This window comes from Lissotriton helveticus, chromosome 8 (genome assembly GCF_964261635.1).
Source record: "Lissotriton helveticus chromosome 8, aLisHel1.1, whole genome shotgun sequence".
Taxonomy (NCBI): Eukaryota; Metazoa; Chordata; class Amphibia; order Caudata; family Salamandridae; genus Lissotriton; species Lissotriton helveticus.
Genome location: NC_136069.1, coordinates 1444744879 through 1444772314, shown reverse-complemented (window position 1 = coordinate 1444772314; position 27436 = coordinate 1444744879).

Below are 27436 nucleotides of genomic sequence, written 5' to 3'. Positions count from 1 at the left end.
TGAGAGACATTTAAATCTTACCTTGACCCCTGGTGATAATAGAATCACCCACACTAATCATTCAACTCCATCTACTAATGTACGACCCAACATCTCTCACCATGTTTCAATAACTAACTAGAATTCTTTGAACTTGCTCTGGAGATCTTGACCCTACTACAGTCCTACCTGCAGACCCCAATGGGCCACTGTTGACCTGTCCAATGTCGATATACCCTCCCTTCTGCTCTCTTATATCAATACTCATTATGACTCAACACCTTCGCAGAGCAACATTCAGACTATTCCCTCCAATTCACATAGGGAATTAATTCTCAAATACAGATCCTTGAACAAGCACAAACTTCTCCAAATCCACACAACACAACAGGAGACATTAGTTATCAAATCTCATCTTAGATCTCTGCTCCTTAATTGCAGCTCCACGGTAAAACATGCAAGTGACATCGCTGATCACATTCTCGCCCAAGAACTCCACCTCCTTATCCTTACAGAAACATGACTCAATGATTCATGCCCACCTACTTTTGACATACTAACAGCACTCAACTACAACATGATCAGACTTGACAGATCCGGAAGAATGGGTGGTGGTATAGCATGAATTTACTACTCCATGCTCACCCTAAAACAATCTAACAAGGATACTATGTCACTATGTGAATACCTAGGTATAGAAATATGGAGCAATAACAAACATATCTGTATTAGTCACACAATCTACCACTCCATGGGTAACTGCCTTCCTTTTGTTGAACAAATGATGGAGACCATCTCCTCTAACCTGGACCAACAAATCATACTGATCTTCCTTGGGGATTTCAGCATACGCTGGAATGACTTTAATGACCCTATTCTTAACACCTTCAAGGCTGTCCTTACAGACCTCAACTTCATCCAACTTTGCAACAGTCCAACACAAAATAGAGGCTCTACCCTTGACCTAATCATAACTAAGGACAGCATGATTCAACTTGAATCCATAATCCCTTCATACTGGCCTGATCGCTTCCTAATCTCCTTCTTTATCCTGGAAAAATGTGCTATCTGGTAAGGGCAACTACTTAAAACATAGACAATAGTCCTGGGACCTTAGAGGGATTAAACCAACTGAGCTAATTTCTATTAGCAACAGCATTCTACCTCCTCCCACAAACATGATCAACATGAATGAACTGCATCACTACACTGAATCCATGACAGACATACTGTACACAATTGCTCCAAAGCAGTTTAGGAGATTACTGAGCAGACGGTCTAAACCATGGTTCAATGAAAATCTAAATGAGGAAAGGCGTAATCTAAGACTTGTTAAGAGAACATGGATAATCTCCCCACCTGGCTCTATAATCAAACATTTGAGGGTAGTAAGAAACTCCTACAACAAACACATGTGCAGATTAAAAGCAGAATACGTCAGGCTGCAATTAGATAATGCCAATAACATTTTTTTTTTTAAATCAACAAACAACATGCCACTCTAAACACCACTCGGTTGACACAATCACACTGCCAAATTTGGATGAGTTCTCCTCCCACTTGATCAATCAGATAAGGAGGATTGAATTAGATTTGCAACTCGCATCTCAGCTTTTGATCAGCATTGACCATCCCAGCCCTCTTCTAGTGCAACACTCGGTCAGCTCACCTCCTACTGGACATTTAACAAAGAATAAGGATACGTGGTCCTCCTTCAAAATCCCTGACAAATGCAACATACTCACAATAATGTCCTCTATAAAACTATCTAACCATTTTAATGATCCCCTACCAGCTAAACTTGTCAAAGAGCTAAGATATTCCCTGCTCCCTTAATGGACAAAGATCATCAAAGCAACTCTCTCTCAGGGAATGGTCCCTGATAGCCTAACGATTGGACAGGTCACCCCAATCTCAAAAAAAGAAATGCTGACCAATCTGACCCCAACAGCTTTGATCCTATCTCCAACATCCCAACTCTATCAAAACGTTTGACGAAATAAGTACACCGACAAAGCTGTGACCACATTGAACAATTCCAATTGACAGACCAATGCCAGTCTGGTTTCAGATCTATTCATAGCACTAAAACTGCTCTAATGCATATCGTCGATGATGCCTTGAGACTGCTTGATCAGAATGAATCCTGTCTACTTATACTCCTTGATCTCTCATTGATGTTTGATACAAGTCACGGCCCGGGCAAGGTAAGAGTGGTTGGGCCAGGTGGGGGAATTCGACAGATGGCAATGAAGGGAAATTAAATGAATAATTAATTGCCCCTCGTCATCGTCTGTCGAAACCCCCGCCCACCCGGCCCTACCGCTCTTCCCTGCAAGGGCCGCGGTTGTTTGAGAGGATAAAACATGAAAACATGGTTGACCTCCTTGCAAATAGGATGAGGATATTGTGTCCTGTTTTAAAATGGTTGGCCTCTTTCCGTCAAAACAGAACTCAGAGAATCAAAATCAACCAATACTTATCAGACACTACAACAGTAACAATTGGTTTACCCCAAGGTTCCACACCCTCACCCATGCTATTCAATATGTTCATGGAACCTCTTACAGACATTTTGAAGAACTCAAACATCCATTACCAAAGGTAATCTGATGATACACAACTGTATCTGGAAATCCCTGAACCTGAAGATATCAAAACGCTGTCAAAAACAAAACAGTGGCTGACACACAATCACCTCATGCTCAACACCATGAAAACTGAAATCCTTTTCATCGCCCCTCAAAATCTCTCAGCCCCCGTAGAAGATTGGATAAAGCAACTCCCAACCCTCAACTGCTCCCCCCATGTTATTGATTCTACTTGATCTCAAGGCATCACTCTGGGCAAACATCATAATATGCCATATCACATCAGTGCAACCATCAGAAGAGTCAACCACCAAACTAACGTTCTAAGAAAAATCAAACCCTTTCTACTCCTTATGGGTTTTCAGTTAGCAGTTCAATCTCTGGTCATCTCCTAATTGGATTACGGGAGTGTCACTCTTGCTGGTGTACCTTCCGCAAAGTTGGCCCTGTTAAAGGCCACATTGAACTCAGCAGTAAGACTCATAACAAGTTCCGGGAGAATAGACCACATTACTCCAGACCTTAAAACATCTTATTGGCTCCCATTTGAATCCAGATAGGGAATACCTGAGTAAGAAAGTTCATGAGAAATAGCTTGGAGAAAGAAATCAGTTACCCCCATCTTGATACATTACTGAACCATTGGCTGAGAATGGAAGTTTTAAAGACAAGAATAGGTATTTACCCTGCCCTGTCAAACAGTATAATCAAATCAGGCTTGCTGTAACCTGATGGAAAATGGACGTGTAAGGTAGGGACGAAATGTAATATTTTACACATCTTATTGGATTGCCAAACTTTTTTAAATCACTGTAAACTGTTTCTATGTCTGATCTTTTTAAAATATGATGTAAGGTCACATACACAAGCATGGGAGCTTCTTGCTGATATGGAAAATGTTGATACTGCAATAGCTATTGGAAAATATATGCAGGTTGTAAATAGGTTCCCTGCTTGACTATAAGTTTACGTGAAATTATGAGTATTGTGATTTAATATGAAATTTTATTGTTTTAAAAAAATGTTTGCTTGCAAAAACTGTTCGGAGTGAAGTTTTAAGATAAATATATGTTTAATCCACGGGAACTTTGATTTTAAATGGCATAAGAAGATGAGCTTTCTACTGTTTTAAAATTATTTTATTTCTTTTTGTAAGAGCTTTTGTGGTTTAAAGATCTAAAGTCTAAATAAACTTTACTTTTGAACTGAACTGAATCCAGAATCCAATTAAAGATTGCATGCATGACGCACAAAACACTCTTTCACACCTGTATACTTGGTAAATAAACTTGAGTTGTCCAGGGGCAGACGCTCCTTAAGCAGCATGACTCCCTTTTACTGAAATCTAAGATTTTCAATTAAACGAAAACCTACAACCGCTCCTTCTCTGGCCTTTCCCCTAGAATTTGGAACACTCTACCTCCGGAAATCAGGGCAAATACCTCATCTGCCTTCTTAAAAAAAAAAATCTAAACAGCTCTTGATGCTTAGATTCCTTCTCCAGGAGCAATGAACATTCTTCAGCCCGGCTAGCACTGGGTGGACTTCCAGTGGCTCTTAGAACTGTTAAGCTCAATCATTCACTGTATATATGTAACATCATGGTTATTCCTTACTGTATGACTGATGGCTATTTGTACAGCACTCTGAAATCCGAATCGGGTCATGTTCATGCTAAATAATGATAATGGCTATTGACCACCAGGGTACACCAACCTTTTTGGGAATAGTTATTCAAATTAGCTTTACATGTACAAATATAAGCCTGAAAACATAATTGTAGACGGCAGTAACTTATAGGTTGGCAGTACAATCAGAAAAAAAGACTCAGAGGGGCATATTTACAATAAAGTGGTGAAGTGAGTTGTTAAGCCAAGAAGGCTAACGACACGCTTTGTCACTTTAGAAACGCAGAGCTGCACCATATTTACTGGAATATGGTGCAGCCCTGTGTTTCCCCCTGCTCTGGCGCTAAATTTAGCTGTCTAGCACAAACAAAGGCACCCTTGCACCATAGTGCAAGGGGGTCTGTGTTGAGGGGAAGATAGTTTATGTGCAGGAAGGTCCCCCTTCCTGCACATAAACAATCTTTAAATGCTGTTTTGTAACTTATATGTGTGCTGCTTAATGCAGCACACATAGACGTTGCAAAACAGCATTTTTTTTAAATGGTTGTTTATGTGCAGGAAGGGTGACCTTCCTGCACATAAACAATCATAGGCAATATGCGGATTCTATGTGCGCTGCACAAGGCAGCACACATGGAAACAGCAACAATGAGGAGAAGTAAAGCATTTCTCCTCATTTCGCCTGTTTAAGACTAGGTTTTCCCTGGTCTTAATTTTGGCACTGCCTCCTATTTACACTAGGAGGCAGTATCAAAATCAATGGGTGTTGTGGCGGAATGTCCACCGCAAGACCCATTGCCCCGGCCTTTCATGCTAAACACATCATGAAAGGGTGCCTTATTTACAAGGAAGTGTTAAGCCATGTTAAGCTTTGTAAATAATGCGAGGCCCCTATCGCCATCACAACGTCACTGAAATGCCCTAGAATTTCTTATTTTAGTACAAAAATTGATAATGCCAGCAATTCATGTAGGGAATTATTCATAGTAGTAAACAGCCTAATGACAACTCCTACTTGTCTGTCAGGCCCCCGCACCCTCCATTGAATGATGCATTATGTTTTCCTCTGATTTTATAAAAAATGTAAAGAATATCCTGGATTCCCTCTCCAGAAGCACATTACCTTGTAATGAACAGACGACAGGCCAGCTGACCTACTTTCCATCTCTAAATTTAGATGACATTAGATCCATCCTATTCTCCATAAAATCTGGTTCCCCAACAGCCCTAGCCCCAGCTGATGTCCTATTTAACGCAGATGACATTATTTTACCAATCATAATGAAGATGTTAAATAGTTCTCTCACCTCTAGCATTGTTCCTCCTGCATGGAAACATGCAATAGTCAAACCTCTGCTTAAGAAGGTGTATGCAGACCCTTTAGTAGTTAAGAATTACAGACAAATTTCCCTGCTTCCAATAGCCTGTAAGCCTTTAGAGAACCGTGCTAATAAACGGCTCTCTAATTTTTGGGAGAAGCAGTCCATCCTTCATCCCCCTCAGGCAAGATTTAGGCCGGGAAGCAGCACTGGCTACTGAAAAGCTCCAAGCTATCCTTGATCTAGGTGGAGCAATGGCCATGATTATGCTGAATCTCAGTGCTTCTTTTTCTTTTTTAAGTATCTTTTTTATTGAGTTTACATTTTAATTACAACTGATAACCAGTAAAATAAAGGGAACAAAAATGAGAATCTCAGTGCTGCATTTGATGCTGTCTCTCACTGTATTCTGGCCCAAAATTTTGAAAATGCTGGCATTTCTGGCTTAGTCTTTAAATGGCTCAAGGCTTTTCTGAACAACAGAAGCTTTCACGTATGCGACGATCCCTGTCTTTCAGCAATTGAATCCATTAAACATGAAGTTCCACAGGGTTCTTCTTTAAGCCCATATCTCTTTAATGTCTATGTCCTCCCGCTGGCAAGTATAGTACGAGCCAATGACTTCGATCTCGTATCATATGCTGACGATACTCAATTGATCCTCATGCTCACCCCTGATTCTCAGCAGGCATCCAGTGACTTAAATGTCTGTCTTAAGGATGCAACAAAATGGATGTCAGACAGCAGCCTCAAACTGAATGGTGTGAAGACTGAGTTGTTGGTTGTCAGCAACAACATGTCCTATTGAAGAGAAATGTTCTGGTCTCAATGACAGTGGCAGCTGGTGAACTTTGAGAGTTGTAGGGTGGGGCAGCACGTTAGGGAGAACGGCAAGCCAGTTTGGGGGGGCAATTTGCCATTTCCGTTTGTGGATACATCGGGGCTTCCCCGCTTAAAGTGTGTAATCTTAGGCAAATATTTTATCTCGCAATAACTCTGCAAAGGAAAGACAGCTGTGAAAGGGAAAAATTAGCAGTTAGTTCTTCAAGAGGGGTTACTAGCATATCCTAGAATGAGCCTGTATCCAAGCAAGCGACCTGAAGCCAAGATACCCGGGAGACGAACAGCAATAGAAACAGTGGTGTGAGGACGAACGTGGAGTTGTTGGGCAAAGTTACCAGCAGCAGAAAAGAACTTGGCAGGGAGTGAAGCAACCATCATGAAAGAATTAGGGTGGGGGCCGCAATGTCCAACAAGACAGGGTGTACTGCACTGCCGAGCAGAGAGTGCCACAAACACCCCGCCACGCCTTGCACCCCCATGTCACCCTTTGCATTATACACTCCACTGAACGCAAACCGTTCCTGCGTGAGCCTCTCCCTTCCACGGAAGAAGACATTTCCTCTCTGCATTTTTCCTTTCTCCCTCCACAGCACTAAGAAGTGCCAGCAGTGGGCGACACCCCCACACCCCTATGGAGGAGCCACCACTGCTCAATGCCTTAGGGAGCAATCTGTACCCTCCACTGCACTAAAAAAGCCTTGTTTTCTGGATGGACAGTAAACTCACTATGGGAACCCAAGCCAAAAACTGTCCGCAACCTGTTTTGGACTATTGCAAACATTAAGAAAAGTCGTTCAGTGACTGCCACCCTCATCCAAAGAGTAGTTATAAAGGGATCAACTCCTGCCTCGATGATAGCAACTCCCTATGTCTGGGAAGCCCTCAATATGTCCTCAGCACTCTAAATCTTCAAGCTCCCCAAACACCACTCAGGAGCACTAGCATTGGCTGCGTTACACTCTCTCCCAATACAAAAGAGGATCCAGTTAAAGGTCCTATGTATGGCCTTCTGAGCGGTGCAAGGAAAATACCCCATTCTGATTTGAAGACTACTGCGCCCTTACATGGCTAAGAGACCACCATGTTCTGAGAACTAATTTTTGTTGACCGTTCCTAAGGTCAAAAAGGCTAGATGTGGTGGCGGTTCATTTACCTTTCTGACTCTTAAGCTGTAGGATGGCCTCCCTGCAACTTTAAGGCAGGCCCAGCCAGAAATGCTTGTTTGGAAACTCCTGAAGACTCACCTATTCTAATTCTGACATGGCTTGCCAAGGCTATGCAGATGTGCCTGTCGCCATGATTGCGGACAAAACAGTGTATAAAGGGAGAGGTTGCCCACAAAAATGGGTTCATAAGTGGGGACCGAATAAATATAGGGGTGATATTTGCATATCTCCTATGGTGGAACTGAGGAGGGAAAGACAATCATTGTTGGGGGAGAGGATGAGGTGTTGATGACCCTCGTGCCTGGCAGCCAAGGATAGTAAATAACTGCAGGTAAACCAGTAGCTGGTTTTCTTGTTGTTTTGGCCCGAGCACACAGTTGTAACCCTCATAATAAGTGTAAGGCCACCAAAGATTGGAGCCCTGTGTGATCCTGATGTTCTGAAGGTTGTGATACAGTGCTAAAAACTTGTGTAACTTTGCCCCAGATGTCTGTATAATGTCTTTTAATGCAGCAGTTTGTTCTTAAAAAAACTGTTATAAAAAACAAAGAAAGGTGGAATCATACCTCCCACACCGGTTACTGTGGTGGAGGTATGATTACAAGGTGTTTTATACCAAACACAATATGTTTCTATGCAGCCATTTTTGAGATAGCATTTACTGCGAGGTTACAATGCACCTCTATCTTTATGTACGGCTGAGTCACAGACAACCCGGGAGAATGGTCTCCGAAGGCTGCAGAGGGGCTCTGCTCATGCAGGGGCACCCTCTCACATAAAACCCAGCACCCTGCCTTCAGGATTGTTAAGGCCTGCTAGAGGGGTGACTTATAAGTTTTAAGTGTAGTAACTAATAGATGTAGTGAACCTATATCTAAAGTAAGTGGTGCAAGCACCAGCTTACACAGGCTGCAGTAGCAGACCTGTAGTTTCATTTTGCATGGCCTCTCATGGGTGGTACAATATATGCTTCAGCCCATGGGAGGCCTCTGTGGTACCTATGCCCTGGGTACAAGGGTATCATATACTAGGGACTTATAAGGGTATAACAGTATTCATAAGTGTACCACAGTACATGCATGTCAATTTAAAGGAGAAAGCAGATAAACTGAGGTCCTGATTAGCAGGATCCCAATCAAAAACAGTGCAACATCAAGCAAAAGGTAGGGGTAACCATGAGAAGCAGATCCTACTCTCCTACAATGGGGACCTTTTCCTTTGTGGGTTTCCAAAAGAGAGGTGGTATCTGACGGTGGAACTAATTTCATATCCAAGTATATGACATCCCAGTGGGAGGAGTGCAGTTTGACCTACAAGTCACCACTCCTTACCACCCACAAGGTAATGGGTTGATGGAGATATTCAACCAAACCTTGAAAGGCATGATCAAGGGTCTAACATCCTCTTACCATGCCTTCTCTTTCCATAGAGGGAGCTACCACAGAAGTCATTAGGGTTCAGTCCCTTTGAGCATCTGTAGGGGCACCCTGTGAGAGGACTTCTCAGTTTGGTCAAGAAAGGTTTGGAGACATCTCTCAGAAAACTCCCCTGGAAGTATTTAACTATATGCTGGCCTTCAAGAACTAAACTTCACGCTTCATTAAACTCACTCAGGCAAATCGAGAAGGAAGCCAGGAGGAGATTTAACGCTGGTATTACAACATTGCCACTCTGGTTGAGTTTCAGCCAGGCCAAAAATGTGGGTCATGGCCCCAGTCGAATCTTGTGCCTTGCAGGACAAGTGGATTGGGCCTTTTGAGGGTCCTCCATGTGAACCACCTCAAGCCTCACTTAGAGAGGTCTGAAGTAAGCATGCTCTTGGTGAAGATGATGGGGTGGAAGAGGAGAGTGACCCTATCCCTGACCTCATGTCTACCAAGGAGCACGATGGGTCAGTGAAAGGTGTGATCCTCTCCCCTACACTGACCCCAGAGCAGCAGAGTGACTGTCACCAATTATTGGGGCAGTACGCCACACTGTGCTCCCTGACCCCAGGTGTTACTGACTGGTGTACCCATGACGTGGACACTGGTGACAGCCCTCCTGTGAAACACAAGATTTACAGGTTGACTGAACTGTCAGCAAGAGCAAAAGAGGAGGTCTCTAAGATGTTGTTGTTAGGAGTGATCAGGCCCTCCAACAGTCCTTGGGCCAGCCCAGTGGTCATAGTTTCAAAGGCTGCTGCACCCAGTGCCACTTGTGAACTGCGGTTCTGTGTGGACTACCGTGGGCTCAACGCCGTCACCAGGACTGACGTGCACTCCATACCAAGAGCTGACGAGCTTATTGATTGGATGGGAGCTGCCAAGTTCCCCAGCACATTTGATTTGATATCTGGGTACTGGCAGATTGCCTTTACTGAGGAGACCAAGGAGAGGTCAGCATTTTCTACCCCAGAGGGGCACTACCAGTTTTGGGTGATGCCCTTTGGGTTGAAGAATGCCCCTGCCACCTTTCAGTGGTTGGTCAACCAGGTGTCGGCTGGGTTGGAGGATTAAAGTGCTGTCTACCTGGACTATATTGCAGGGCTCAGTTCCAGCTGAGAAGACTACTTGCAACACCTCTAGGAAGTGTTGAATGCTCTGCAAAGGGCAGGTCTCATAGTCAAGGCCAGTAAGTACCAGATCGGGCAGGTTTCGGGGTGTACTTAGGGCACGAGTTAGGAAGCAGCCAGGTTGCATTCCTACAGTCTAAGATTGACACTATTCTGGCATGGGAGCCCCCCAAGACCCAGACAAGGTGAGGGCCTTTTTAGGTCTCACCGGCTACTATAGGAGGTTTGTCTGGGGCTATTGCACCATTGTTGCCCCCTTGACAGAGGTGACTTCCAGGAAGGTGAACTGGACTGATGCCTGCCAGAAAGCTTTTGATGCCCTAAAGGTAGCCATGTGCCCAGCACCCATGCTCAGGGCACCCGACTTCCCCAAGGAATTCGTAGTACAGACTGATGCTTCAGAGCATGACGCGGGAGCAGAGCTCTCACAACTGAACGATGAGGGCTACTCCCCCGGTAACAGAGAAAGAGTGCCTTTGAGCGAGAAACATTTGCTGTGGGCTGGGCACTGAAGAAGCTAAGACTCTGCCTGTTTGGGACTCACTTCCAAGTTCAGACAGACCACAGGCCCCTCAGATGGTCGATGCAAATGAGGGGTGAGAACTCAAAACTGTTGAGGTGGTCCTTCTCCCTACAGGGAATAGGCTTTATGGTGGAACTCCGCCCTGGCACAGAACACGCCAATGATGATGGTCTGTCCAGGTTCTTCTGCCTTAGTGAAGAGAACTCCAATGAGGTTGGGTAGTAATCCCTACTTTCAGCTGGAGGAGACACGTGTTAGACCTGGGATCCTTTGGCATGTTTCCCCTGCCTTTTTGCTTTTTGACCTCCTGGTTTTGACTCTGGTGTTGCTGGTTTAGTGTCCCTGTGCACTTTTTCACTGCTGTTCGGTGTTAGAGTGCAAGTGCTCCTATTGTAAATGACATTATGGATTAGTGTCTCCATGATTGGCATATCATATAAGATGTACTGGTAAGACCATAGTAAAGTGCACTAAGAGTGTCAGGGCCTGTAAATCAAATGCTGCTAGTGGGCCTGCAACACCTATTGTGCCCCCACATGAGCAGCCTTTCAAAGGGTTATCAGACCTGCCACTGCAGTGTCTGCATACAGTTTTTACTGCCATGTTGACTAGGCAAATGCACCCACTTGCCAAGTCCTAACCTTCCCTTTTATCACATGTGAGTCACACCTAAGGTAGGCCCAAGGTACCCCTATGGGTAGGGTGTGGTATATTAAGGTAGGTACATATACTGGTATGTGTGACGAATATATGTTGTTGTTAGAACTGGGATTTCTGGTTGGCTAAGGCTTGCGCCTGAGCCAGGCAGAAACCACCACTCTAGTCAGGGCAAGGGAGTTACACGCCAAAGATAACCCCTGCTCACCCCCTTGGTAGGTTGGCACGAGCAGACAGGCTTATCCCTGAGGCAATGTGTTAAGCATTTGCGCACGCACACAGCAACAACACCCCAGGCACACTACAAAAGGAATTCCACAAAAGGTTATATAAAAATAGCCTTTGTATTACCATAAACACATTAGGGGCCCGATGTAGGTCGGTCGGTAACGGACGAAAATCGGTATTTTCGGCCGTTACCGACCGGTATTACAGAAATGAGATGTAGGGGCATGTGTTACTGATTCGGTAAAATTACCGATCGGTAAATTTACCGATCGGTATTTCTACCGAATCGGTAAATTTGAGATGTAGGTGGGACTCTTCTGAGTCCCACAAGCCTTACAGAATCGGTATTTTACCATCAAATCAATTTGATGGTAAAATACCTATTCCGGTGTGCATGCACATGTGTGCATGCACAACTATGCCATATGACAGGCAGACCTGCCCTTAGGGCAGGTATGCCTGCCACATGGCACCCGAGCCTCTTTTGGTGGTGCCAGAGGGTGTCAAAGTGACACCCCCTGCACCCTTGTGTAATTCGGTATTTACCGATTCGGTAAATACCGAATCGGTAATGCCCATTCATTCCTATGGGCTTCAAAGCCCATAGGAATGAATGGGCATTACTGGTCGGTATTTACCGAATCGATAAATACAGATTTTTACCGATTCGGTAAATGAAACATCTGGATGCTCCTACATGTCCCCCCTTCTTATTTACCGATTCTTAATTACTGAATCGGTAAAATTCGGTAATTAAGAATCGGTAAATAAGTCCTACCTACATCTGGCCCTAGATCATAATCACACAATTAAACTGTACCAACTGGCACTGAGCAGTATTTACAGGGGATTGTTTACACCAGGGCAGGGCCATGTGGGCCACTGTCAGGATCAACACTTAGCAGAAATAGCACTTCTAGAACATAGAATATTTGTAGTACAAAATAACAATGGTAGAACACAACCAGTAACCACTGGTAAAAGGTAGGCACACACTACGCAATACTAATCGCCATAGGCCTAGATCACGCAGGGACACATGAACTCACTAGTATAAACTATACTAGGCAAAACAACCTCCTAAGCATGAAAACACATCTAGAGGTATCACAGGCATAACGGCATTGAACATTACGCATAAATCACATTAGGCCTAACCAGTATAAATACAGTAGGCATTCACCTTGCGCCACATTCAGAGCACATAAATCACATTAGGGCCTTGTGCCCTATACACGTACCAGCCCCCCTAGCCAACTGGCCATCACAAGAAGGGGCTCAAATGCCCTGTGTCCCGAATGTCAGGGCAAGCTGCCATTGCAGCGCCAGTCAGGGGTGTGCCATCTGCGCAAGTCTAAACGTTGCAGCTGCCCACTACTTGCTGGGCAGCTGAGGACAATGAACAGGGCCTAAACGCTGCAGCTGGCACTAAGTGCTGCGAAGCTGTGGAAGGCCAAGGTAGGGCAACGGAGTGCGCCTTACTCCTGAGTTCAAAAAGCTCATGTCCCCTGAAAGGAAAACCTAAACGGTGCAGCTGCCCACTGTTGGACCTGGGGTCACCGGTCCGACTAGGGTAGCTTGGCACAAAGTGGGAAGGCCTAACTCCAAGGTAGTTGTGTTGTACTTGCGTCACACTCAGCACAGCAACTCAATGCACGACCACTTAAAAACGACACCACACAGTCTTTTTGAAAAATAGAAAGACTTTATCTTCTCTTTCACTTTAAGGTTCCAGTTGCATCACAGGTAACACTTAAACAGTATGTTTTTCTTTCACCATTAGATTACCCACTTTTGTAAACATATGTCATAGCAAGACTTCGATCACTTAATAACTTTACCTAGTCAATGCATTAATAAGCAGGGTAGTTGCAGAGATACATTACTATAGAGGATTCATTTTCAATATAGAACATGGGAAGACAAAAATTCTGTAGACAGTCCCACAGTAATTTCCCTTTTATACAAGATCAAGTAGCTGAATGTTTAAATGGTTAAAGATAGGTCAATTCAACTAGTCCCATAACCACTGAAATTTACACGTTAGGTTGCCAATTTACCACATGAATTCATACAAATTTTAAACAGTCTGCGTATATCATTTACTTCAGTTTGACAGGTCTGATTTCTAAGCGGGCATAGTTACCACTACTTCCATCAACTCAGCCTTCTCTCAAGCTGTTGACTGAAAAGCACCGATCCTAGAATGGCTTTACGCCTTAACGTGCAAGTCCAGCAATCTGGGATCTCTGTCCGGGAGGCAGGTCTGCTGGCTTTAGTTCCCCAGACCCGCAATGCACCTTCTTTAACACAGGCCAGGGATTCCGTTAACAGATATGGCCCAGCATTGGTCTTCCCTCCCTCCAAGCCACACTCCCAGCTTACTTTTTAGTGCAGTAGACCCGTCAGGCATTCCCGTCTAGAAGGAGGTTCCCTTGGTCTGGCCCCTCTCCCTGGAGGCTGAATCCACACTGACGTCCTGTTAGGGCCGAAGTTGACGCTCTCTGGCTTCTACGTGTGCCTTCCACCTTTTGTTTCTACCCGGGAAGTACTTTGCCTGGGCCTGACCTCCTTTAACCCCTCCCCTCACTTCCTAGCGCCTCACAATAACTGCGCCGGGCGGAGTTTCTCCAGGCTTCCCTCGCCCGGCAGCCACTCTGCGGCAGCGCTGATTTCCAAATCTCAGCCACAGAGGAATCAGGGTCAGGCTCACCCACGAAAAAGGGGGAAGAAAGAAAAAGGAATAGTCGGCAATAGAGGGGCCCCCCCCTTTTTCTCAGGGGCCAAGGCAATCGCGGTAAGTTTCCCTGGGTCCGCGGCGGTCAGCTCTCAATGCTCAACGTCAGAGCGGGCTCAGAGCAGGCAAGTCACGGCACCTCAGCTGCGGTCACGCTAGAGCCCCGAGCGGTAGCAGGAATGAGGCGATTAATAACAGAAGTCTTAGCCTCATTCAGGAGGCCAATGCACGCACTCCTATCTTTCAGTCCAAATGTCACCGGAGTTACCCCAGGGTCTCTCTAGGAGGGGCACTAGGGGCAACAAATGAGCCCACAGGAAAACGATAGTGGCAGGGTTAGGTCAACCGGTAGAGGGTTGTGTCAGCAGAGAGGGGCAGCGGGCCCAAGGGTCAGTCAAACCCTCCTCTGTGCACCAACCTCCCCACGTAGAAGACTCAACTCCTCACCAGTCTCTCCTCACACACTCAGAACCCCCACAAAATGGCCGCCTAACATTCCACCTTTTATAGCCTGGGCCAGGTGAGCCCAGAGTGGACCAGAAGGTTCTGGAACCCCTCAGTGCAACCCTATGGCCCCAGGCTATGAGGTGATCTGGGCAGGCCACCATTTTGTGTTACACCTACTCTCCCTCCATTTTAGAGGAGCACCTGCGCCACATTGTTAATTGGTAACAATGAGGCGCCCAGAGACCCATGGTCAACACCCCAAAAATTACGGTAGACACAAAAATAGATGGGGAAAAAGGGGAGAAAAATAAGGAGGGACCACCCAAAGGGCTGACAGGTCTAACACCCACTACTTGCTGGGCAGCTGGGAATAAGCAAAGGAAAATGGGGCATGGGCACTCACTGGCCCTTAGAACAACTGTGTGCCCCCTGGAGCCATCTAGCTCTTCAAAACAGGACATGCCCACTGGTGGAGCCACTCGGGGCTCTGGAAGCAACTTGGGCCACTGTTGGAGCCTTCTGGCTCTGAAACAAATACTACCCTCAGGGAGCGCCCTAGCGCTTTGCCAATAACTATGCCCCCAAATAACGAGGAACTTACCCCCTCGGTGAAGCAACACAAACCAAACAGTCCGCCTGCCCCCAGAGAGGCCCAAGTTACATCATATCTAAATGGTCTATTACCTGGGCTTGGAAAGATAGCAAATATATTACAAATTATGTGTAGGAGTCAAAGAAACAACACACACAGTTCTAATGAATATTAAAAGAAAAAATGATACTGTATGGTCAATTGGGAGTTGCATCTGCATTCTTCTTTGACTGCCTGCCAATCTTGGGTGCCTGGCTGATGCGGTCTGGTAAGGTAAGCGTGAGTGGTATGGTGCTTTTTAACTTTGATGCAGTATGAGAAGGCCTGTGGATTGTAAAACAAAAATTATATTGTAGAATCAAGGAGAAAGACAGAAGGTAAACTTCATAAGGAGTGTACCAAGAAGACAAAGAGGCAGCGCAAGATAGAAGAGTAGAATAGTCCTTTTTGCAGTCATTCATTTTATGACTGATGTGTGAACAATTAGGTGTCAGCAATTTTACAACAACCAACACTCACACAAAAGTGGCCACATGTAACTATCAGTATCGGGCTGATCAAGCTCGCAACTTTCATGATCATCAATTCATCATCATAAATCACAATAATACTATGTAGCCAAACAGCACGTCCAGAATGTGATGATCATTCATGACCACATGTCTGTCTCCAATTAACTACAACAACAGGCCCCCCACTCAACTATCACTTAATAATCTCCTACGCTGACGACACCCAGCTGATCCTCTCCCTGACCAACGACCCCGCCACCGCCAGAGCCAACCTGCACGAAGGGATGAGAGACGTAGCCGAATGGATGACGACCAGCCGCCTGAAACTGAACTCAGACAAGACGGAGGTCCTCATCCTGGGCTCCACGCCCTCCGCCTGGGACGACTCCTGGTGGCCCCCCGCCCTGGGCACCGCACCCAAGCCGACGGACCACGCGCGCAACCTGGGCTTCATCCTGGACTCCTCCCTCTCCATGACCGGACAAGTCAACGCCGTCTCCTCGTCATGCTTCAACATCCTGCGCATGCTACGTAAGATCTTCCGGTGGATCCCCACCGAGACGAGGAAGACGGTCACCCAGGCCCTCGTCACCAGCCGACTGGACTACGGCAACGCCCTCTACGCCGGAACCACTGCCAAACTCCAGAAGAGACTCCAGCGGATCCAGAACGCCTCGGCGAGACTCATCCTCGACATCCCCCGACGCAGCCACATCTCCGGACACCTGAGAGATCTACACTGGCTCCCGGTCAACAAGAGAATCACCTTCCGTCTCCTCACCCACGCGCACAAAGCCCTACACGACCAAGGCCCGAGCTACCTCAACAACCGGATCAACTTCTACACTCCCAAGCGCCTCCTCAGATCAGCCAACCACGCCCTCGCCGCCGTCCCCCGCATCCGAAGAGCGACAACAGGAGGAAGATCCTTCTCCCACCTGGCCGCCAAGACCTGGAACTCCCTCCCGACCGACCTGCGCCTGACCCAAGACCACCTCGCCTTCAGGAAGAAGCTCAAGACCTGGCTGTTCGAGCAGTAGCGGCACCCCCCCCCCCCCAGCGCCTTGAGACCCTACGGGTGAGTAGTGCGCTCTACAAATGACCTGATTGATTGATTGATTGACTTAGCTTCAAATTTGAGCAAGACAGCACTGAGAATACACACCCAGCAACATTGCATTTTCCAAATCAAGTAAAATCAACGCACCGCTGTCACCATCACTCCAAAGATTGGGTAGGCCACTTTAAAGTCATTACCAAAACGTTGGGTTTCAGTGAATTAGAAAACGCCCTTCTTCTGGTGGCAGTTCACAAAGTACTCACGCTCATGCACTGAGTCCTTCCATCATCCTTCTGACTCAGAGTATGGTGTCCAACTCTGTACTGACTGAGTCCTGACACAAATGCAATAGATCAACCTGTAGTACAATGCTGTTGATGCACAAGAGAAACATTGAGTATTTTTTTGTGTAGACTAGATTTGTGTTTGGGTTACCTAAATGGACTGGTTGTGTCTTCGAGAAGAATGAAGCAGAAAACAAAGCAGTGTGCAGTGGAAACAAATCTTGGTAAGTCTCAAAGGGGAAGGAAAAAATCACCATCAGGAAAAAAATTATCTGCCGTCGTTACTTAGTCCACCAACATTGTAAATTGTCACAAACACTGGCGCTGGGGGGGCCAAAGGAAAGTGCTAGGCACACAGAAAAACCTCAAAGTCCTTCAGGGGTCCAGGACCTAAGTAGTCCAGGGGCTGGGCAGGGCCCAGGGAGGCAAGCCATCCCCTGGGCCCAAGTAGCAGCATGCCCCTGGTAGATTCGAGTTGAGAACAAGAACATTTTCATGGGATCACAGCCCCTCTTTTATACACCTTTTCCCTTTGTCTTCAGGTGCAGGGTGGGGGGAGAACCAGTCGCAGCTGGTTTTGGAGCACTGTGTTTACCTCAGCCACCCTTTCCATTCACCAGGCAGGCTAGGGTCATCAGTCGCACTACAGGGGGCGGAGCCAGCATTGTGCGGGAAAAGCCCAGCCCTATTCAGGACACAGGTGCAGCCCCTCCCTCACATCAGCATGCTAATCTCTCCATTCACCACCGGGGCAGACCCACACAAACTCCTGGAGCCAGGCTCCCCAGCCAGCTTCAGCCAATCACGCGCCAGCATACTCACTGCACAGACAGGCACACGTCTAGAAGTGGCACTTCCATACTAGACACATACACGCTGCACACACCATCTCGCAGCATTCAATCACACGAGTCCGCACATACCAGACTCGATCCTGCACACCCCACGCATCAGGAACTACCAGGGACACATACATTCCCCGTGCATTCCTATGGGAGGGCAGGCCTATCTCACACACGCACTCTGGGAGCGCACGCAATTTACACTGCGCCACAGTGTCAAAGTGCGCAAAGACCAGAAATCACTATAATTCAAGGCAAAAAGTTCAGGGGTGAACCATGCCAGAAGGGCCAAGTCCAACAAGGGAATTGGGTTGAGAGGGCTTCTTCACTGCTCACTGGTGCAACTCCAATCTGGCAATTAAATATGTCTAAGACGGTGGGACTGCATTAGTCAGCCAAACACAAACAAATAAAATAAAATAATGTTCCCCTAGCTATAACTTTTTTATTTTGTTTTTTGGGAGTCAAAGCAGATCAGCAATAGAAAGAGAAAGTTCTCTGGTTGGTGGCCAACTCGTACTAGGAAGGGAAGTATAGTTTATCCTCAAACTCAGGTGGTTCGCCCAGAAGCTGGTCAGCTAATACACTACTTCCATGACCTGAGTCTGACCCATCACCCTCATCTTCCTCCTGTAGTACTTCAGGTATGGAGTAATTCTGTGATATAAAGTGCTGGTTCATTTTGATCATGGTTAATCGCTCCACGTTTTGGGGTGAGAGACTCGTCCTTCTCACTGTGACAACTGCACCAGCAGTATGGAAAACACGCTCAGCGGAGACACGAGCTACCAGGTGAGCCAGATAGTTTATTGTGAGCCTGCTGAGCACCGGCTATTGGTGGCTCTTCCCATACAGATAAACCAATGGGTTTTGACCAAGATAGAACTCTGTTGGGTCATCCAGATAGGTCTGGTCCATCCGATCAATGGTCATTGATGCTCCAACTTGCTCAACCTCTTTTGCCTTTGCCTCTGCAGTTGTTTAAAGTAGAAACCAATCATATGCAGCTTTTGGGGCTGATCCTCCTATTCCTATTGTTGATGGTGTTCTGTTTGTTAGTTTTGTCTGCTGTGAGTCAACATCACTTCCCTCAGGATCTGAAGTTGAAGGCTGTACCACAGATCTTGTGCCCTGGAATAGTGGGCCTCTAATTCCCTGCTGTTCTTTTTGTAGCTCACTGGCTTGCTCAGAAATCCATGATTTGTAATTGGAACATGCTGGTCAGAAAAAAGAATGAAAGTGGACGGTAGTGGTCTGTATTGTGGATCAAGAATTGTGGCATAGATTTAAAGTTTGGATGAAACAGTGTCTCTTTCCACCTTAGCATTAGCAGATAAGCGAAGGATTAAACTCTCCACCAACTCGTACACATCTTTTTTCCCCCTCACCTGCATACTTTTCAGACACCTCCTTAAGCCGTTCCTGTAGCATGTGCAACAATGGGATAGCTTGCCCATGGTACTGTCATCCTGGCTGACTTTCCGTTTGAACCCCTCAAAAGGAAGCAGCATCTCTGTAAGGCATTTGACTAGGCCCCATTGGTCCTTCTCAATGATCATGTCTTTTATAGTTGCATGCTGGGCATAACAAAGGCCCCGCAACCCCCGTGGTGTGGGTGAGCTCTCAGGCTTACCCATACTGCAGGCCCCCCAGCCCCTACTGATGCGTATCTTGCAGGTGAGCCCCCTTACATTTTGGTACGCCACTGAGTTGCATCCTCTCTTTTCATGACAAATTCATTGATCGGTCTGCACTGCTCAAACAGACGTTGCAACACTTAATAAGTCGAGTTCCAATGTGTTGGCACCTCTCGTATGAATGTTTTAACTGGCATTCAATTATTACGCTGAATGACCTTCAGCTGCTTCTGGGCTTTTAAAGAATGATTGAAATAAGTGCAAATTCTTCTTCAAGTGAAAAACTAAGTTGCTGACTCAGTCTTCTTTTATGAAAAAGTCCTGTACAATAATGTTAATGAAGTGCGCCAAATACAGAACCCTGAACTACCCATCATCTGCCATGGCCTTAGCTATATTACTGCCATTGTCCGTGACAATAAATCCAATGTTTAGTCCTCTTGGTCACAGCCGTACAAAGACCTTGTTGTTAAAGTCTTCCAAAATGTTTGCAGCAGTATGGGATCTCTCTATAGCAAACATGGCTACTGTTGCATGCTTCTGAGTGCCATTAAAAATCTCACCAGTGTCAACACCTGCTGATATCTTTTCCCTGACCCCCAAAAAGACATTCAGTGTGCAGGGATGCACACGGAATGAATGGCTTGGTAACTGGTCCACATATCTGCCATCAGATAGTGTGCCCAGTACTCTGCTGCAAAGCTTGGCCAAGCAATTCCAGCACATCGTGATGTAGCGCTAGAACAGCAACTCTGACAAAACAGGAGCGGCTGGGAACCTTCCATTTCTGGCAGATGGCTATCACAAATTCTAGAAAACCCACCATTCCACAAAAGAAAAAGGGATGAGGTCCAGCGCTAACATTGTAGCCAGCTTTGCATTGTACAAATGTGCTGTTGGGTGGTTGCGTTCGTACAGCTCCTCCTGCCTAAACATGCCAGGAATAACTATAGCCTGTATTTGTTTTCCTTTTCTGGTGCCGTTGATGCAGGTGACTTCTTGAGAGCAGACAGTGGTAGGCTCAATGTGCATCTCAACGGGACAGTCACTGTACTCTCTTGCCTTGGTGTCTCGATCGGAGGCTTGTGCCATTGTGATATTGCTGATGTGGGTGATACCACTGCACTGCTGGGGACAGGGCTGCTTTGCGTAACGAAAATGCCTTCCTCTTCTTCTCCCTCCACAGTGATCGGATCGGATTCCCTACTCAGCCTTTCACCCCCTAAACCAACAACAATTGCAGATTTTTGGTCACTAAGTTGCACCTCCTACTGGATTTTGTGGTGTTTTCTCAAATGGGTTGTTTGTCTACCCGTACCATAGTTTGTACCAAGCATACCCCGAATTACACTTGGTCCACAAATGGAACATATGGCAATGTTCTGCTGCTTGTTGTTAACCGTAAAGATCTATACTGCTGGGTCACAATGATGATTTCTTCCCATGTAGTTATGCCATTAAGTGATTGTCAAGCAGTCAATCAGTATCATTCAGATCTTGAAGTGGGTCATGTGTATTTCTAACTGGTACATTAAAATAATGCATTATAAGTCTGGTTTCTGGTTCAGGCCTTCCTCATTTATAGTCAAAATTTAAAGGACTGTGTGGTTGTTTGCAAAAATAACCAAGTGGCATGGCTCTGACATCGTGCTCTTGCATTTGAATGGTGGTATCAACCTCCTCCATAGCCTCTTAAGCGCCAAACTGACAATCATCAAGGGTATCCTACACACAACACATCTCCAGGAACCGGAGAAATATGAACACATCACCCCCCCCAGGAGCCGAAACACTGTTAAGGTTTTAGGAGCCCAAACCACCCTATTATTTTATTAAAACATGTTCCTGCCAAGCTGTGAGCCCCCAGGGACAAATCGGGGCAAACCTCCTGTCTGCCCTTTGGGGGCGAAAAAAGCCTGGTTTATTCCTTTTTTGGGAGTAGGTTGTGGCCATTGCAACACCAGCAACACATTTTTCTTTGCCCCAAAGGCATAATTCCTGGTGTTTAGTTGACTTTCTTCTCCCCGGGGGCAGACTTGGGGACATTTTCCCCAATTCGGAAAAACCTATCAGCCCCCTTTGGAGCAGAAAGTCACTATTGCCCCTTCTGCGGTGGGGTATGTCTCAATGTTTTGGGAATTTGGCGCCATTTGAATTCACTGGTGTGTAGTGAATTTTCTAACCCCCTCAGGGGCAAATTCAATGCAAACCCCCTGTCTGTTCCGGGAGGGAGCAGAAAAATTGTCATTGCCCACCCTGCCACCCCAAATAAGACAAACCAGTCCTTCTCCCCCCACCCCCACCAGGACTAGACCAGGGTTGGCCTTCAAATGCCAGGGTAACATTGGGGTGGATAACACTATCCACCCCCAGAGGGATCAAACGTTCTGTTGGGCTGCGGTGTAGGGGAGATCATGGGGCAGGAGGTTATATTTTTCATGGGCTCGATTTACTTTCATTATTCGAAGTCATAACGTCAGCGCGCCCTATATGCTGATCAACATTAAAAAGTAAAAAAACACTCAGGCTGCAGGAAAAAAAAATTCCTCAGGGTCATGTGACATTACGTTTTTAAAACGAGCATGACGCACTTTGCAATTGATGAACTTTCCCACCTGTGACCAAGGCGAACGCTGAAACGCATTAGGAGTATTGGAAGGAGTGCTGTTGCCACTGCAATAAAGTGATTTGTTCTCTGGAAAGGGCCTCGATGTTTTGTTTGGTACGCTGGTGGGCTGCTCCATGTCCATTGTTGAAAGAGGCAGCCCTGAAGGGTCGGGGGCTCCTGTTGCTTGGAGGTAACGCTGTGATATATATATATATATATATATATATATATATATATATATATATATATATATATATATATGTGTGTGTGTGTGTGTATATATATGTATGTATGTGTGTGTGTGTATATATATATATTCACTGAAAAAACCATAGGTTATAGACCATATATAGTTAGGAATTAGCATTTAAAAAACCTTATTTTACTCACACAAAACCAAATTGAAATTCCATATATAGTTAGTTGCACTAACTATATATCGCGCACCCGCAATCCACTGCTGATCATGTCACATATTACATCATTCATGACATGGTCAGTGACATCACTGATGACATCACTGATGACATCTCAAATGACATCACTGATGAGATCACTGATGACGTCATCCAGTGACTGTGTGTTTCTGTGAAGTTTAAATATGTTTTACATATTGAAGAATGAGTAGATGTATAAGTGTCTGGACGAAGGATTTAGTAGGTGCATGACTGAATGTATGAGTGAGTGATTAAATGTGTCTCACTGAGTGCATGGGTTAGTGACTAAACTGTCTTAATTTGTGCATCATTATGTCTGTTGTTCTGTAAACTGCTGCATGTGTTGATCATTAGCTATACGAGAGGCTATATGTGTTATTAATTGGTTGCCCAAGTATTTCTATGGCAGATTGAGTTTGTGTGGGGGTGGCTGGAAGGTGTGTGACTCTATGCATAGATGTGTGAGCAGTTTATTCACTAGGTGTATGAGTTCAAGACTGCATGTGGAAACAGCTACATGGGCAGTTGACTGTGTGCATGAGTGTATTGATGAGTGAATGGATATCTCAATGCTACATGTCATAGTAAGTACATATGTTAAACACAGTACATGTGAGAGTTGGCATATATAAATAACTGTGCATGAGAGCCACTGAATGAGTGAGTGGTTGTATCGATCATTGTGAACTTGTATCAGGGATTGTATAAGAGAGTAAATATGTGTTAGTATATGTTTCAATAAGTAAGGTGTGTTTAACTGTATAGTTGAAGAAATGGAGGTGAGATTGTTTCTTTGCATGACTGACTGGGTGTGTGAGTAACTCCATGGATGAGTGGCAGTGTGTGAGTGTCTGTATACACTGAGTGTATCTAAGGTTATATTAGAGTCTGAAGAGGTTTATCGTATTAGCACAAGAATGATGTCAAATGAGATGTCATCAGTGATGTCATCAGTGATGTCATTTGAGATGTCATCAGTGATGTCATCAGTGATGTCACTGACCATGTCATGAATGATGTAATATGTGACATGATCAGCAGTGGATTGCGGGTGCGCGATATATAGTTAGTGCAACTAACTATATATGGAATTTCAATGGTTTTGTGTGAGTAAAATAAGGTTTTTTAAATGCTAATTCCTAACTATATATGGTCTATAACCTATGGTTTTTTCAGTGAATTTTCAAGGTTTTGTAAATGCTAATTCCTAACTATATATGGTCTATAACCTATGGTTTTTTCAGTGAATTTCAATGGTTTTTTAATAGCAAATATCATAAGCTGTCGAATGTCAAGTACGTGGTAAGTGAAAACATTTTCGTGTTTATGCACACTGATCTGCTTTGAATGGTGCCCCCACCCCTCATTTCTATTAGGAGTACTCTCTCTTTGCAGATAGTGAAAGGTAGTTAACGCAGGCCTTTGCCCCCGTTGTAATCCGTCGTGCCTGCTTCTCTCTCCATTTGATTGATTGTTATCCAAGTATTTACTATTTTAGAATTAGTTCTCTTTGGTTCATTCTCTATTTACAAACAAACACAGAGTCGCAATACTCTGTTTAGTCTTTGCAGATAACGAAAAATTGTGTAAAAAAAAGAAAAGGAATCGAGCAAAATCAGTAGGCCACTAATGGGATCTCTTTTTGACCTCGCTAAAATAGAAACATTAGGAACAACCCCTCATGACAAATACAAAACTAGTGAGATGAACTGAACTCCACACAATGATGGCTGCAAAACAGCTCGGCTCCGCCACCCACCCCGCCCAAAATAACGATAAAGAGCGGCTGCCATGATTGGTTGCGGAATGGCCACGACGGAGCTACGAAATGGTGCTGCTCTCATGCTAACCCCAGCTTCAGTCTGAAACATCCAGAAACACTGTAGACTACCAATTCGATCAGTTCCGGTAGCGCCCCAATGTAACCCGGTAGAGAAGAACTAGCCCTCCCCTCTTTGACTGATGGTTCTTGTTGCCTGTCCCTTCTGTTGTCATTTAACAGAACTATTTAGCCTGCTGAAAGGGGTTGTGTTTCGACCGCTGGTTGGTGGAGACATTTTGACTATATTCTGGACCTGCGTTGTCGCGTAATGCGTCATATGACGCGCCGCGTTAGCGCATCCGGAAGTCATCCGGGGCGCGCAGCGCGTAACGTAAGCATAACAAGTCATGTGACTTGTTAATAAAACTTTTCATTGGTTCATTTTACTTTTCTTATTCTAATGATGAAAGCCTTGGTCATATCACCTAAAAATTACGCTTTTAATTACTTCCGAACATTATTTTTTCTTAAATATATGTTATAATGTTCCAGGCTAATGTACTTTCCCGGAAATTTTACAACTGTCCTGCAAGTAAAATATATTCTTTTTTCGAGAAAAAGAGCGTTTCTTCGTCCCATGACGGAGCCGTTGAGCAAAAGAGGGTCGACCTGCTGTCTTAGTCTCCGATACGCCTGAATATGAGATTCTTATCGATCACTTTATGTTGCAGGAATAGAAAACACAACAGCCCTTGACCATTTATCTTTACTGCGTTCCTTCGTATTATACCTTTTACCCTTCATGTAATTGGTCTGCTTTATTTCACTTGCCTTTTAATGATTCTAAAAAAGTGACTATTATTAAAAACTTTACCAATGTATATACTACTACCATGTTTTCTTTTAAAAACCTTTATTGTGAAAATTTCATTATACAAATACGAGCCTATAACCACGTGGGCCTGCCACGGAGCAAACTGTAATCGTATATGATGAATAGACATTTACACTGTAGAGGAACGTAACGGGCGGGCCATTAGGTTGCAAGAACTAAGGTGTCTAACAGTTACGGAATCGGTGGACGTACATTTTATAATTAAAATACGACAGGGCCAGTTACAATAAAATTATCTAGATATACATTTGCGGGCAAGTACCATGGGTGACGTTAATTCGAACTTTCAACAGTACAGTAATCAATAACACATCAGAACTTAATATCAATAGGGATGTCGAAATATTCAATCAATTCTCGTCCCCGCCCGCCATGTGCTTCAAAACTGCATACGTATCTCGTGATTTCAAGGTTCTGCAACCAGTACACAACAAGGAGTTACGAGTCCCATTTATTCCGGCGCCATTTTGGGCGAGGACGGGCAGGTCCAGGATATAGTCAAAATGTCTCTACCAACCATCGACTATGATGATGTTCATATGCTGTATTTATTAGAGTAACACTCATCTGTCCACATGAAATTAATTTACCACAATCTAAACATGTCATTTTAATCTTTCCAAAGTTCTTCTAAATATTTGGGACCGTTTCCCTTGCCTCTGAAGCTCTCAGTGCCACTTCTTTGATGAATGTACTAGCAGGTCAGGGGTTCTCCTCCAAATCTCTCTTTTATGCAGCACTTTAATTAATTGGTGCCACCTCTCCATATGACGATGCATGGTATAGTTACCACAACTATATTTTTTTTCGGTTCCTCTGGAGAGTTCATCGTGGCAGATGAAGCGTGTAACGTACCGGGCATTTACCTTTTTTTGCATGTACAGGAAAGGAAAAAAAAATCGAGCGTCCAAGTTCTAAGGTGTCCCAGGGCCATTTTAGTGGACCAGGCCCAAATCCAAAGAACAGGCCGCCATTTTGAGAGTCCTCTTGCAGCCGCCTGTCGCTGTAGCATCAAGAGCAGCCGAAACTCAGCTGAATGGCAACTGAAGCGGTAAATGGGCGCCCCACTACATTTCAGCATTGTAGGATGACCACACCAGTACAGCAACTTGCTAGACATCACCTCGGTGCCATCCGGATCTCGGCGCCCCACTGCAGATGAAGAGCCTCTCAACTATGAAACCACCACGGTGACATCCGGATCTTGGCGCGTTGTGCTGCCTTCGGCCTATTCGCACATCGGTCCGCTACTGACGCCATCTCACAGGCTAATGGGGTGACCCACGCCGAGTTTCAGCATTGTAGGATGACCACACCAACTTGCTAGACATCACCTCGGTGCCATCCGAATCTTGGCATCTCAACGCCTAGTGGTATCTTCCATACAGAAAATATTGTTACGCTGCCTTTGGCCCCATTCGCACATCAGTCCGCAACTTAGACATCACCTCGGTGCCATCCGGATCTTGGCATCTCAGCGCCTTGTGGTGTCAGTCAGAAAATATTGTTGCGCTGCCTTTGGCCCCATTCGCACATCAGTCCGCTACTGACACCATCTCACAGGCCAATAGGGCGCCCCACGCCGACTTTTACCATTGTACGATGGCCACACCAGTGGCACAACTTGCTAGACATCACCTCGGTGCCATCCGAATCTTGGCATCTCAACGCCTAGTGGTATCTTCCATACAGAAAATCTTGTTACGCTACCTTTGGCCCCATTCGCACATCGGTCCGCAACTTAGACATCACCTCGGTGCCATCCGGATCTTGGCATCTCAGCGCCTTGTGGTGTCTTCTACTCCGAAAATATTGTAGAAAATATTGTTGCGCTGCCTTTGGCCCCATTCACACATCAGTCCGCTACTGACACCATCTCACAGGCCAACAGGGCGCCCCACGCCGACTTTTACCATTGTACGATGGCCACACCAGTGCCACAACTTGCTAGACACCACCTCGGTGCCATACGGATCTTGGCATCTCAGCGCCTTGTGGTGTCTTCAAATCAGAAAATATTGTTGCGCTGCCTTTGGCCCCATTCGCACATCGGTCCGCTACTGACGCCATCTCACAGGCCAACGGGGCGCCCCACGCCGACTTTCAACATTGTAGGATGGCCACAGAAGTGCGAC